Below are 15616 nucleotides of genomic sequence, written 5' to 3' on the forward strand. Positions count from 1 at the left end.
CAGGAGGGACTAGATTCCAGCAAACAGTGTCTCCCATGGTACCGTGACAGCCGGCTTGGGTTAGCTTACTATTCCCTAGAGGACTGGGATTATTGCTCCAGTCTCCTCCAGCGCTGCCAGATTTGGTACGAGCTAATTTAGCAGTATAATAGGTCTTATTGTTTTCGGTGCACGATTGTACCTCATTATAACAGCTGCTGTGCATGGATGGGTATATAGATTTACAGTGGCAGGGTCCAGGGCAGCCGCCTATGGAGGGAATTACTCTAGGTAGGTTTTGGCAGACCCACTGTTGTTTCCCATAACCTCCGGTATGAATAGTCGGGGCCTGCAAATAGGCTATCTTATTATTATTGCACTGCACAGACTGTGTATACATATTGGGTACGATGATAACCTGACCTCCTTTGCACTCAGAAGGTTTACCGTATAGATTTTCCAAGATCTTCTGTGGGTTGGCGGGTGGTCCCATATCCCCCTGGGCAGTACTCAGAAGGCAGTTCAATGTCCAGATCTTTAAGGGTAGCATTTTGGATTGCTTCGTGTCCTGTAAGAGAACAATATCTTTCTCAGGAAGAATTCTCTACCCTGGATAATTGGTTATTGTTATCCACTTGTTTTACCAAGTGTTCAGGTAGCCACCTGGCTGCATCCAGTTCTTTTGAATAAGCGCAAACTGATCCTCTGCCCCATAGCAGGACTGGGTCAGGGCCGTGCCATGTGTTATCCATGGGATCTTTCCACAGAACTGTGGCATGGTTAGTGGCAGACTGGGGGTGCCAGAAGCGTTCTGCAGCGGAGTGTCTCTTTTTGTCCAAGTTTAGGAAATTTTAAATGAAGAGAGAGAGGGATAGCAGGTTTCTGGGGGATCCTTTGACAGGATACCATTCCCCCTTTCTTATTTTTTCGATGGTATTTTTTAGGGATAAATGGGCTCTTTCAACTATACCTTGGCCTTGAGGGTTATAAGGAATGCCTGTAGTATGCTGTATGTGTAGGTGCTGGCAGAATGTTGTAAATACACTGCCTGTATATCCCGGGCCATTGTCCATTTTTACTCGCTGTGGAGTTCCCAGTACTGCCATGGTTGCCTAATACATGTGCTATAACATTTTTTCCTGCTTCTCCCGTTTGTGGGGTAGCAAAGATGAAGCCGCTAAAGGTATCAACTATAACGTGCACATATTTCAGATTACCAAATTCAGGAATATGAGTTACATCCATTTGCCAGAGGGCATTGGGTATTAAACCGCAAGGGTTTACTCCTAAATGTGGTGTAGGTAGGAAGGTGATGCAGGAAGGACATGCTTTGATGATTTGACAGGCTTGTTCCCTAGTAATTTTGAACATAAGTCTTAAGGTATGTGAATTAAGATGGTGTAGTTGATGGATTCTGATAACTTCATTAAGGGGATTTAATTTGTTATTTAGGCTGTGGTTAACACAGCACACTAATCGAGTAGCTTGATCGGCCAGATGGTTCCCCAGAGTAAGGGGGCCTGGGAGGTTGGAATGGGCTCTAAGGTGGCCAATATAAAATGGGTTATGTCTACTTTGAATAAAAGACTGCAGCTGAGTAAACAGGGAGGCTGCTTCTGATACATTTTTTATTTGAGCGGCTGTTTCAAGGAGAGGGACTGACTGGGCTATATAGGTGCTGTCTGTAAAGAGGTTGAAAGGAGCGTCCTGGAAGGTGGAAAATACAGCTATAACAGCACGCAGTTCAGTGAGTTGTGCAGACTTTGAATGACTTTGAAGTCGCACTGTTTTGCCTTCACAAACATAAGCGGCGATTCTTGAAGAGGACCCATTGGGGAATACTGATAGGGTGGTAGGGATGGGTTGGAGAGAGGTAGTTGTGGGAAAAATGAATTCATGCGTATTTAAGAAGTGAAGCAGCTTATTATTGAGGTAGTGGTTGTCTATTTGTCCAGCACAGGTTGCACAGGCAATAGGCCAGCTATCAGTGGTTTGTAGTAACCAGCTGACTTGTTCCTTAGTATAAGGTTGGATTATAACATCAGGGTCTTTACTGAAATAATGCCTGCTTTGCTCTCTCCCTAGGTGGATAATATCTGCAATAGCTTGGTAGTAAGGATGGATTACCTTTGCGGGGGACACGGGTAAGTGCACCCATAATATAGGCGCCGTTTTCCAGAATACTGCTGTGGGAGTGAGGGAAATTTTACATATGATGAAAAACAAGGGCTGATTGTAATCTATGGATGTGACAAATTGCAAGTGTAGAGCCTGTTCAACTAGTTTTAATGCTTGGCGTCCTTCCTGAGTAATACTCCTAGGAGAGTTGGGGTTAGAGTCTCCTTGTAATATGTTGAATAGGAGTTTTAAATCTCCTATGGTTAGTTTTAGATAGGGACATAGCCAATTTATGTCGCCTAACAATTTTTGAAAGTCACTTAGGGTTTTTAGTTTATCTAGCTTGAGGCTAGCCTTTCTGGTAATGATTTTGTGTCCTGTCATATGGAAGCCAAGATAAATGTAAGGGTCTTGCAGCTGCACTTTACCGGGGGCAATTTGAAGCCCGTGCACTCGCAAGGCTTGCTCCATACTCCCATAACATTGTAAGACATCCTGGCCATTATCTCCGGCTATGAGGATATCGTCCATATAATGAATGATATACAGTTTTTTCCACATTGTTCTGATTCCATTTATAGCAGAAGCTACAAACTTTTGGCACAAAGTAAGGCTGTTAGTCATGCCTTGGGGTAAAACTTTCCACTGATATCTTTTCATAGGCTCTCTAAAGTTGATGGAGGGAAGGCTGAATGCAAAGTACTTTTAGTCAACCAGGTGTAATGGAATGGTGAAAAAACAATCCTTTAAATCTATAATAATTTTGTAATATCCGAAAGGGATGGCGAGAGGGGTTGTAAGGCCCCCCTAGATACCATAGTTTTATTTACTGCTCTTAAATCTTGTAGTAATCGCCATTTACCAGATTTTTTCTTGATAACAAAAATAGGGGTATTCCAAGGAGAGTTACTTTCTATGATATGTCCTGCTGTTAGCTGTTCCTGTACTAGCTGCTGAGCAGCCTGTAATTTTTCTGATGACAGAGGCCATTGATCGACCCACAAAGGTTCATCTGATAACCAGGTGATTTGATCTGCATGGGGTACAGGAAGATCAACGACCCCTAGGATAAATTTCCTAGGCCCTTTTTGTTGTTTTGTCCTGTTACTAGTATAGGTTTGGTAATGCCTGACTCAAATTTTCCCAGGCCTTTTCCTGGTTTGAATCCCTGTGAAAGCATTTGAGCTGTAACTATATCATTGGGGCTGCCCATGAAAAGTCCCATTTGAGAGAGTAGATCTCTTCCCCAAAGGTTAATGGGGAGTCCGTGGAGGACATAAGGCTGTATGGTTCCCTGATTTCCTTCCCTATCCTTCCACATTATTAGCATGGAACTTTTTTCGGGGTTTTGAGTTTGACCTATGCCCTTCAGATTAGTTAGTGTGGGAGAGAGGGGCCAATTGGATGGCCAATTGGCCTTTTTCAGGATAGTAACATCTGCTCCCTTATCTATTAAGCTGGTGAATTCTTTACCATTGAGCCACAGAGTCATTGTGGGTTTGCTGGTGGAAATAGCTTGCACCCAGTAAAGGTCAGAAGAGCCGAACCCTCTATCCCTGCGGTCATTGCCAATGGCTGCATTATTGGTTGGTATTAAGGGGAGAATTAGCAATTGGACGATTCGCTGCCCTGCGGGTAAAGAGGTGATGCTTTTGGGGGCAGAAACCATAACTTTTATTTCTTCAGTGAAATCGTTATCTATGATTCCGGGGGAAATATGGAGGACACTGATAAGGGAGCTGCCCCGTCTGATTATTAAGCCAAAAGCTTTATCTGGTAATGGTCCAAATACACCGGTTGGCAGGGCTTGGACTCCCATTTGAGGCGTTAATACTGTGTGGGAGGAGGTACAGAGGTCCAATCCTGCGCTTCCCGGGGTGGCCCTGCAGGTTTGAAATGGATTGTTGTTGGCGGAAACTGCCCCATAAACTTGTTTTGGTGTCGGGGCCTGGGTCTGGCCCCTCCTCCGGTTTCCCCGAAAAGGAGGGAGGGGGTGTCCTGAGGAGTTGGTTTCGGATCTGCACTCATTAGCCCAGTGTTTACCCCGGCGGCAGCGTGGGCATATGCTAGGAAGTGGGGAAGACTTTGGGTTAGCACGAAGGCGGTGACAGTCTTTTGCTAGATGGCTGGGGTCGCCGCAAGAAAAGCATGCTCTTGGCCCACGAGGCGCAAGAGGCGGAAACGCTTCTTTAAGGGCTGCAGCAAGGACATTAACTTGTTGAGAGGTAGCCTCTTTTATTGCGGCAGCTACAGCTAGGCCCTGTTGTTTTGAAGGACCAATGTCAGAGCAAAGCTTAATGAAGCCTGAGAGGTCTTCCTTTTTCCTATAGGGTCTAATAGCTGCTTGGCACGCTGTATTGGCGTTTTCATAGGCTATTTGTTTTACGTATTCTGCATCTGTATTGGCATCACCGAACATTCTCTCTGCAGCAGTGCAAAGCCTACCCACGAAATCAGAAAATGGTTCCTCGGGGCCCTGAGGGGTAGAGTTTAAGGAGGTGAGGGATTGACCTTCAGTGGGCAGTCTCTTCCATGCCTTAAGGGCAGCAGCACGGACTTGTTCAAAAAGACTGGCATCAAAATGCACTTGTTCTGAGGTTTGTTTAAAATCTCCTGTACCAAGGAGTATGTCCTCAGTCCACCCATTCTTGGTTTTGAGATTATGCTGGGCGGCATCTTTGCAAAATTCACTCTATTCTGATTTCCAGAGAAGATAGTCTCCCACACTGAGAGCAGAGCGAGGGAGGGTGTGCCAGTCGTTGGGAGTGAGCCACCCATCAGCAATGTGCTCTAACACAGAGAGGGTGTAAGGAGCGGTAGGCCCATAAGTGGTAACTGCGGATTTTAGCTCCTTTAAGGCTTTGAAGGGGAAAGGATTGTAGACGCGCTCAGGCTCTGGCTCAATGGCGGCATCATCACCAGCTTAATGGGGACTTCCCGGTCTCTCGACAACAGGAAATGCGAGGCGGGGGAATGTGCACCTGGCTAAAGCGGAACCGTTGCGGCTGAATGGTTTGCGGAAGTTAGTGGCTTGAGAAGGGACAGGTGTTGATGTTGGGGAAGTTTTGGGGAGATTGAGCAGAGGGGGGTTTAAATTAAGTTGGTGTAGCAGGACTGAGCACTGGGACTGGAGCTCCTTTCTCTCCTTTAAAAGAATGAGCTGTGATTTTAGATCTGCGTTGGGGTCTGAGTTAGTAGAAGGAGCGAGAAAGGGGGGTGCAGTAGGGGCATATGGAGGAGGGTGAAAAATGGTGGGGCGCTTTTCACTTTCCGAACTGGAATCCTCGGAATCGGTGTCTAGAGCGTTAGGACCTGATTTACAGGTGACTCGTCCTCCCGGGTTGGAACAAGTCTTTCCTTTAGAGCTACTGCGGTTACAAGGGGGTGGAGCTGGCTCTTCATCACTTTCTATTTTGATGGATACTGAGTCTGAATCTGTGGGGAAGTATTAACGGGGGTTTTGACTGAGGGTGGGTTTGTCCGGTCCTGTGCTAAAAGTTCCTCGTCTTTTGCGACTACGCTAGCGGCAAGGGCATTGGCGTGAGGGACTTCGAGGATGTCATTGATAACATTCCAATAATGGAAGGCTGTAATGGGGATCTTTTCAGGGCCAAAGGTTTTGTAAAAATCCTGCAGAGCGTATCCTACCCTATGCCACCGCTTTTCTTCTATGGTTCCCTCTTGGGGAAGCCACGGGCAGACTTCTTTTAGGAAGGTAAAAAATTTTTGCAACTCTTTTATTTTAACCTTTACCCCTCTCGTCTTTAACGCCTCTCTGAGGCCTTCTATAAATGCCTCATGCTCACTCACTGCTTGTCCCTTATGCACCGATCACTTACCGAGGCTTTGACCGGGAGGCAGGTTCCCTCTGGCGTCCTCTTGTTTGCTAAGGATGTTGATACGGAGGCTGATGGCCTCTCAGTAAGGATCTGGTTTCTCAGCTCTTAACTCTTGACTCATAGAATTGACCCGGCTGGGCTTTCTATCGACGTTCCTCACTGGATCCCTCATTTTCAGGTCCCTGTTCGGGCACCACTTGACCCGACCCGTGGGACAGTCGAAGGAGGACCTGAAAGAGGGAGTGGAAATTGGAGGGACAAGAGACGAGAAGAATGGTGACAAGACAGGATTCTGATCAAGTCTCGTTTATTGAGGGTGGAGCATCAGACTTTATACTGAGGGTAGAATACGTGGCAAGGTGTGATTGGTGTGCAAGGCAAGTTTCCATAAAAGGCAATGAAAAATTGCTAGGCTGCTTGTCATAGGTTGTACATTTTCACGCCAATTGTGGCCCTGGAGCAGTACTGTGCAGGTGCGATCCTTTTTGCCTGGGAGATTATAGTGGAAGAAGGACAAGGAAGAGGAACAAGAGAGGGACCGTCGCCATGTTGACAGGCATGGTCTCTCTGTTAATAAGGCAGGCGGTTTGCCTTGCGCACACTTGCTGAGATCCCCTGTGGTCCATTATCATGGCTTCCCACAGTGGAGCAGACTAGTTTAGCAAATGGGATGATGAACCTAAAACCTGACAGAAAAATATGGCTGTGAAACACATGGCCATGGACCCCATCTGAAAATTCTGAGGGAAAGACCCCATCAGAAGGTTGCTGGAAGAACCTCATGAGAACTCCCCACTTGGAACAAGATTTTGTCTGGGATCTAGGAAAAGTCCTGGATATTCTCAAGGGGCTTTATTATTGCCCCCTGGTGTTGTAGAATTTGAGAGAGTTTCAATTATTTGCGTATAGAGAGGCCAGGACTCAGGAATGATTTTGAGAAGGAAAAATGGTTTATTGATGGCCAGCCAGACTCGGGAACTTTCTGTTTCAATCCCAAGCCCCCAAAAAAGATTTTTGAGTCCCTTTTAAACAGAGAGGAAAGGCCAAATGGTCCTTTAGTTTCAGTTCTCAATAGGCTTGAATTAGCATATATTTCCACATCTTAGGTAAGTTTTTAGCATGGACCTCAGGTATTCTAGATAAGCTTTTAGCATATTTGGTTTGCATTTCCCCTGAATACTTAAACTTTATAGACCTTGCATTGTTAAACTGTTTCCTGGTCACCAAGGGCAGGAATGCAGCCTTTTTATCATCCCACACCCACAAGTCGCAGATAGTTTAGGTTATCTCTGAAGAGACAAAGAGCCTCCCACCCATAGCCCACATCACTGGAAGAATGGCAGGTGGGGGTAATCAATCAAAACAGCAAACAACTGTGATGCTTCCCTCAAAACTAGCAAGGGAAGGAATAATTAATGGTATAAAAAGCAACCACACAAGTTAAATCTTTCTCTCCCTCTGCCTGAACCAGCCCTCAGGTACACATGGGGACTTGTAATCTGTTAAATTCTCCCATTTCTATTATGTTCCCTCATTTCCTTAATAAACTAGTTGCTTAACTAAACTGGCATGTTCTTAAATTGTTTTGTGTAACATAGCCAACAACCTAGAGGGGATAAGTGGATCAAAAGCAGTATAAAAGAATAAATATGGCTGGTAAAGTTTAACAACATGTGCAATTAAAAACATCTGTATTGTTATAATGTGTTTATATGTGTGCAACTCTGCTTCTCATTTGTACAGATTTTATAAAAGTGAATACTCAAAATAATGACAAAAATCTATGGTATAAAACATGTAATGTGTAAACATATCATTTGTAACAATGAAAACAAAGGTATGCAGATAGTGGGGTATAGGAAAAATGTGTATCTGAAGTTCATTTGATATAATTACAAATGAGAGGGATTGTGGGAAGATAGAGTAAGGAATTCCAGAACTCAGTCAATTTAGCCAAAACAAATATTAAATAGGTAGGAGTTTATCTGACACAAATATTTTGAAACTTGGGTGAAGAGAAGAGCACTGCAACTCTTTGAGGTAAGGGAGGGAGGAGAAATCTGATAAATTATGGTAAAGAACAATAAATTGCTCTCTCATCATGGCTGCTACTAGCACACATGCTCCGCTTTCATGGCAGGCTACCCTGAGGTTCAGGCTCTGGGAACCTCCCTTTTGACCAAAAGGGAAATAAAAACACTCTTCTCTAAGTCCACGTGTGGGCTTGGCTGATCACTGATCGTGGCTTTTGAGAAGGATCACTGGGGACCCAGCTCTAAAAGCAGTCATTGTTTCAATAAGCCCCTGTTACAGGCTGTGGCAACCATTGTTTCCACCTGCCCCAGACAAAGACCCTGGCAAAAATGGTTTCAAACATCCCTGAGAATAGGTCTTGGAGGTTGGTACTTAAGGACACAGTGCTTACTCAGGGCACTGGAGGGCAGTTAGTTAAAGAGCTGCATTTGCTTGGCACGGCAAGAAAGCTTAGCTTTGGGTATCAGTAAGAGAATCTCTTGGTATCCTTACTGTACCCATCCGTAGAGCATTTTGGAGTCATTCTGTACCATCTTTGTGGTCCCTGTCACTGATTTAGCTGGGAAATCCTGATTTTAGAAAGGCTTTAGAGGTCTTATATGACCCTCATCCCCTGATGTATATACTCCAACAACTACAGAATGAAGATAGAAATCAATAACAGAAGAGGAAATGGAAAATTCACAAATATGTGGAACTTAACCAAAGTACTCTTAAAACAACCAAGGAGATAAAGAGAAAACCAGAAACAAAATTAGGATATATTTTGAGGCAAATGAAATGAAAATAAAGCATACCAAATGTCATGGGATGTAGTGAAGACAGTGCTGAGAAGGAAATTTGTAGCTCAAGATAAATTAAAAAGAAGAAACTTCTCAAATCAGAGACATAACTCAAAACTGGAAGAACTAGAAAAAGAAGAGCAAATGAAATCCAGAGTGACAAGAAGGAAAGAAATAAGAAAAATATTAGAGCACAGATAAGTGAAATAGAATTTTAAAAAATAGAGGTCAACAAAATCTAATCCAGGTTCTTCAAATATGTAGCATATTATGGATATATTCCTGCTCCTAAAGGAAAGAGGAACAGACATCTTCACATGCAACCCATAGGGATTTTGAATCAATCTTTCAGTCACCTAATTTTTTTTCCAAATGGTATTCTGTAGAACATTTTAATTTGTAATTTATGTCAAGGTCAACTTAAAAATAATGATATGGTTCCTATTAGTAAGAGAAAAAGCCGTCTGGAGCAGAAAGAAAAGGAGCTCCCTTCTGACATTTTTCTGGGAAAGGTAAGTTTAGGGTTACTTAGAAAAATTGCTATTATATGGCAGGAACATTTTCACATAATTAGTGGAAGAAATGAATAAAGGCAGAGAAAGGAGAAATGATCAAATGAGGTCTAAGAAAGGGCACATTTTAGTTAGATGTCTATGTATAGGAAATAAATAAAATAAGACAAAACAAATTAGAACCCACAATCCACCTATTCTAATTAACCAAATATTGTGAGTGACAGCATAAAATATTATAAATTTTTCATTTAATTAAATGTATGACTTCACTGGAAAAGCTCCATGACTTTTCTTTTATATTTTAAAAAAACTATGAGAGAAATGTTTTGCATTAATATTAACTGAATGAAGGTAGGGACAAAAATGTTTATGTAGATGTGATAAAAAGAAGAATTGAAAAAAATTTAAAAAAGTTGATGAATATGATGTAATCAATCTATTATTCATTATATGAGATATATACTAAGAAGAAAAATATCAGCTATGAAAGATTATCTTGCCAACAGAACAATGATACACTTACATCCACAATGACAAGACATAAACTAAATTTAACTTGGAATCTGAAAGTAAGTGTTTCATGGCCAAGCTGAATGATTAAAAGCTATGTGTGATTTAGCATTCTGTCTAAAATATACTCCTCTTTAAAAGAGCAAAATATTTGAAAAACAATTAGATACAATGATAGAAATCAATCTAATTAAATATATAAAATAATAAATATATAAAATTTCCTATAAATATTTCAATTTTTCTTATAAAAACAAACGTGAAAATAGACTGTGGTGAGGGAAGTAACTTATGGTTTATGGCCTGGCAACTGTAAGCTCCTAACCCAAATAGATACCCTTTATGAAAACCAACAGATTTCTGGCATTTTGCATCAGTATCCCTTTGGCTGACTATTACAGCATTTAGTACCAAGGAGTGAAGTTCTTTTGCCATTACTAAAATGCTGGAATGGTTTTATAAATGGGTAAGGGGTATTTTTTGGAGGAATTGTGAGATGCTTGGGACAAAAAGACCTACAATGTTTTGAAGAGACTGTTGATAGCAGTATGGATGCTAAGGAGATCTTTTATGATGCCTTAGAAGGAAACGATGAAACTAGTGGAAACTTGAGGAAAGATGATCCATGTTTTAAAGTTACAGAGAATTTAGCAAGATTAGCTCCTGCTGTTCTACAGAAGACAGAATTTGAATATGGAAAGCCTGGGCATTTAGATGAAGAAATTTCCAAAGTAAACCCAGAGAATGTGGCTTGGCTTCTGCTTGCAGCTTACAGCAAAATGCTAAATGAGAGAGAAATGCTGAGGACTGACCTGTCAGGCACAAAGAAAACAGAAACTGATTCTGGAAATTCCAAGCCCTGGAAATTAAGCTCCCAGATGAAAATACCCCATTGGAGGACTTATTTAAACTTGGAACTGGTAAATCAGGATTGAAGATGCAGTTATCTAGGAAAGACTTGTGGAGAGTCTTACTGTTTGATGTCTTGGAACCCTGCTTACTACATGCCAAACCAACAAACTTTTTGAGAGAGCTGTATGAACAAAACCACTGTTGGCTTGGACTAAAAGAGGCATGGAAAGGAATCCTGGAAGGAGAAACAGCTTTAAGAGGAAAACCATGGAAGCTGAGATCTGGAATTAAGACATCACCATGGACCAAGAGAGGAATGCCACCCATGTGTACAGAGAGGGTGTTTGCCCCAGCAGTTGAAAAGGGTGAATGTTCCCACCCAATGTTTAGGGAGAGTTTTATGACCCCAGGGTACAGAGAGGGTAGAGCACATTCCTCAGGGATTAGGGTGGCTAAAATCAGCACCCCACAGATCTGAGAGGGATGGACATGCCCCCCATGGATTAGGGAAGGCCAGGTGGTCAACTCGTTGCTCTCAGTGGGTTGAGCCTGTTTGCCAAAGGTTAGGGGGCATGTTGTATTCATGTCTCTGTACAAGGGGGGGTTAAGATTCTAACCCAAAGATTGGATAAGTTGTGGCAATTACCCCAACAGTTTTGAAGAGTGAGGTCTGGGGCTTGGTTGACACCTAAATGCTTGATGAGGGTGGAATCAAGAAAATGACCATTGGGCAAGCATATGGAAAGGGTGGGTTTCCACAAGATCACAAGGAGAAGAAACCATCATCTTAAGAATGACTCTCAGACTGAAATTGAGTGGAGGATGCCATGCAGGTTTACTGAACTGTAGGAGTCCCATGACTCATATTTCCCTCACAATTTCTCCTTATAGTAAAGAAAATGCTTATGCTTTCTCTGTCCACTTTTGTATTGGAAACAGATAAATTTTTGTGTAAGTTTCAGAGGTCTATAGCAGACAGGACTTTGCCCCAAGACAAACTGCATTTCTTTAAATTGATTGTGATTCAATTTAGTACTTGCACTGTTATTAATTTAAGGTTTTCTTGAATATTGTAATGTCTTTTTGGAATTCAGAGAGTGGAATGTAACAGTTTGATATAGTTATGAATTCCAAAAATAGATATTGGATTATGTTTGTAATCTGGTCTGTAACTGTGCATGATTGAGTTATGATTGGGGGTTTGGTTGGGCCACATCATTAGGGCATTGAGTCACCACTAGGGGGTGAGGACTCACAGATAAAAGGCATGGCAAAGGACAGAGTTGAGGCTTTTAATCTTGGAGTTTTGATGTTGGGGTTTGATGCTGAAGCTGGAGCCCCAGGAAGAGAGACAGAGCTCTTTACCTGATAGTCTACAGCTGAACAAGTGAAGAGAGGCAAAGCCTAGAGTGCCTCATAGTATACAGTTGACTTTGTGGAGAAAACAGAGGATCTGAGCCCAGAGAAATCCAAGAAGCCTGAAACCTTGCAGACTTCAGCAGCCATCTTGCTCCAACATGTGAAAATAAACTTTGGTAAGGGAAGTAATTTAGGCTTTATGGCCTAGTAACTGTAAGCTCCTACACCAAATAAATAGTCCTTTATAAAAACTAACATATTTCTAGTATTTTGCATCAGCACCCCTTTGGCTGACTAATACAGAAGGTAATGTGGACATAGTTGGGGCTGGGCCATGGGAATTTGACCACTACTTTAGGCAACTTACTTGTGCCTCTGGGCTTGCTAGAGCCTGATCTATAATCTTCTTCCATTTGATGATGGAGTATTGCAGGGCACTGCCAACATAATAATATTTTTGCATCCTACAACACCCTTTCTGCTAGAGAGTAGCTCAGGTCTCATTATAATCAGGTGATCTATATTTCATTAAGAAGCATTTAATATTTCCTATGGCCCAGTAGCTAGTCAAAAGCTGTTTCTTGGGAAAACAAACAAACAAACAAACAAAAACAGTTGTTATTTGCAGAGGAGATTGGGAATGTTGCTCCAAAATCTCACGTATCTGTGTTTCTTATATAGAGGCTTGACAAAGTCTTCAAACAGCATGTGCATTTGCTTCCATTACTTGAAGCACCGTTGGATAAACTAGATCATTTTATGGCCTAAGTGGCAGAATACCATTCATGGTTTTAGGACCTGTGGCAGCACCTGCTCATGTTTCAGTTGTCTCAAAGCCAGCAACTTTTTAGGTTACTGAGTAAGGGAGGCAAAACAGAAACCCAAATGAGAATTATGCTGCCTCCAAAATCCTCAGAGGTCAACTAAGCATTCTGTTTCTTTTTTGATTATATGTATGGCCAGACACAACAGCTTATCCTTTACCTTAAAATGGATATTTAGATATTGTCCTTTCTACTGGATTTCTAGACATTTCAGGGAGGTGGAAATCCCTGGAATTTTTTTGGAGATATTACCCATACTCTAACATATAAATATCTTAACAATAAGCCAAGTGTAGTGGCTACTATTGCCCATTAGGTCCAAGCAGCATACTGTTATTAATGTAATAGAAAAGTGTGAAGTCTTGTGGAAGGGTAATTCAATCAAGGAATCTGCAGATGAGATTAAGTCACAACACTGAATATTTGTTATATTCCTCAGGAAGGACAGTGAAGATGTTTTGCTGAGCTTTCACTATGAAAACAAACTAACAAATATTGATAAAAAGGTTTACCAAATCAGTTGCTGCATACTGAGTAGGTGTGGATGTGTTAATTTGTGAAAGAAGTAATGCCATATCTGAAAGAACAGCTGTAGTTAGAATAGCTCCCTGACTTAATGTACAATAATATACTGTCATTCTCAAAGATCACTCTGTTTTCTACACAGACCCATAAGAGTGTTGAAGAGAATTCTGAGGGACTCATCACATCTATATTCTTCAAGCCCTAAATGGTGGCCCTAATCTTCACCACATATATATAAATCTCTTTCTGAACACTATTATGTTCCATTGATCAAAGTATATATCTTGACAACAATCCCACACTCTGTTGAAAATTTTAGTTTTTTCATAAATCCTAAAATCAGATTATGTCAGTCCTCTAACTTTGTTCTATACTTTCTAAGTAGTTTTGACTATCCTAGTTCTTTGCTTTCTCATATAAATTATAAAATCAGCTTTTATGTTTTGGCAAAATTTCTTTATAAAATTTTAATTGGGTTACATTGAATCTATAGATAAAATTGGGCTGTATTAACTAATTGAATATTTGCTCCCAAATAGCTCCCTGCTAATATCATATTTCTTTCTTTATTTTATTCAGATTCCATGACCAGCTTTAACAATCTGCTAAGATATATAGTCTTGGTATGGACACAGGGATTCATGTAATTTTCATAATTATAAGAATTTCTTATGTGTAGAGGCAGGTATTAGTCTATAGATTAGTGTATGGTATGTCCAAGATGAGGAAAAACAGAAAACACAAACCCTCTGATATTTAACTGTGCCAGTCTTCTAATATTCTAATATTCTATCACATAGAATATCATAGTATTCTATTTACTGTTGAAGCTCTCCTGTATACTTGCTCATAAATTTAATCATCTGTCAGATTTTCAATTAGCTTAAACTAGCTTTCTTGCCACTTATAGGTGTAAGACATTAAAATTTTAATAAGAAACATAATATTTTTAAATTAAATAATTACAAATTATGTCAGAGATTATGCTTTCATATATATATTTCATATAATATTTGTGGAATTGTTGAGGAGTTAAGGGAGTTATATTCTCCATAAGAAAAAATTGGATTTCATTGGACCTGTTATTAATGTAATGCCACATACCTATTATGCATTAGAGTTAGGACTAAAGACTAAGTTTATTTTTCCAATCCTATGTCATATGGTTTTTCCACTGAGGGATAATTTTTTACTGAAATGCAAAGTGCATTCATGTAGATATTTATCTCCTATACTTCAATGTTCCAGAAAGTTTCATGAGTTAATGATTTAAAAATCTCATCTTCCTACTTTTCTTTTGAAGAAGAGAGTTACAGTGTTTTCTATTTATACATCTCTTCTGGACTCCAAGAATGCTTAATGAAATGGTATAAGTACCCAAGTGCATAATACTCACTGCATATTGTAGTTCAGTGACTAGTTCACATTCAAAGGTAAGAAGAATAGCTTTTATCTCACAATATTTTAGAAAGTATAATCCTCAAACTCAAACTAGAGTATGTGTACTAATATTTAAATTTGATATAATGAGATCTAGTTTCACGCTATAGCAGTTTGACACAGTTATGAATTCCAAAAATAGATATTGGATTAAGTTTGTAAACTGGTCTGGACCTGGGTGTGATTAAGTTATGATTAGTGCTCTGAATGGCCCGCATCATTAGGGCATTGAGTCTCAACCCCTTGGTTCATGGGAACTCACAGATAAAAGGCATGGCAAAGGACAGAGTTGGGAGTTTTTGATGTTGGAGTTTGATGCTGAAGCCTTAAGCTGGAGCCCCAGAAAGGAAGCTCATAGAGGAAAGGGAAGCCAGCTCCTGGAAGAAGCAAGTCCTGGAAAAGAAAAAACATTGAGCCCAGAAAGAAGAAAAGCGCTGGAAGGGAGGAACCCAGGAAGCCTGAACCCTTGCAGATATAGGCAGCCATCTTGCTCCAACATGTGATAATAGAATTTGGTGAGAGAAGTAACATATACCTTATGTCCTGGTATCTGTAATCTCCTACTGCAAATAAATTCCCTTTATGAAAACCAACCAATTTCTGGTATTTTGCATCAGCACCCCTTTGGCTGACTAATACAGAATTTGGTACTGAGGAGTGGGGAAGTACTTCTGCAATTACCAAAATGCTGAAACAGTTTTATAAATGTGTAAAGGTTATTTTGTGAAAGAATTTTGAGATGTTTGATGGAAAAGCCCTGGACCACTCTGAAGAGAATGTTGATAGCAGAATGGATAATAAAGAGACTTTTTATGATGCCTCAGAAGTAAATGATGAAA

At 40.8% G+C, this 15616-nt stretch overlaps 1 pseudogene; it reads right to left on the bottom strand.

The window, feature by feature from the left end:
- Nucleotides 1-8954: 8954 nt before the first annotated feature.
- On the bottom strand, nucleotides 8955-9075 carry LOC111759881 (small nucleolar RNA U109; annotated as a pseudogene).
- Between the last annotated feature and the right edge of the window lie 6541 nt (nucleotides 9076-15616).

The sequence above is a fragment of the Dasypus novemcinctus genome, chromosome 10 (genome assembly GCF_030445035.2).
Source record: "Dasypus novemcinctus isolate mDasNov1 chromosome 10, mDasNov1.1.hap2, whole genome shotgun sequence".
Classification (NCBI taxonomy): domain Eukaryota; kingdom Metazoa; phylum Chordata; class Mammalia; order Cingulata; family Dasypodidae; genus Dasypus; species Dasypus novemcinctus.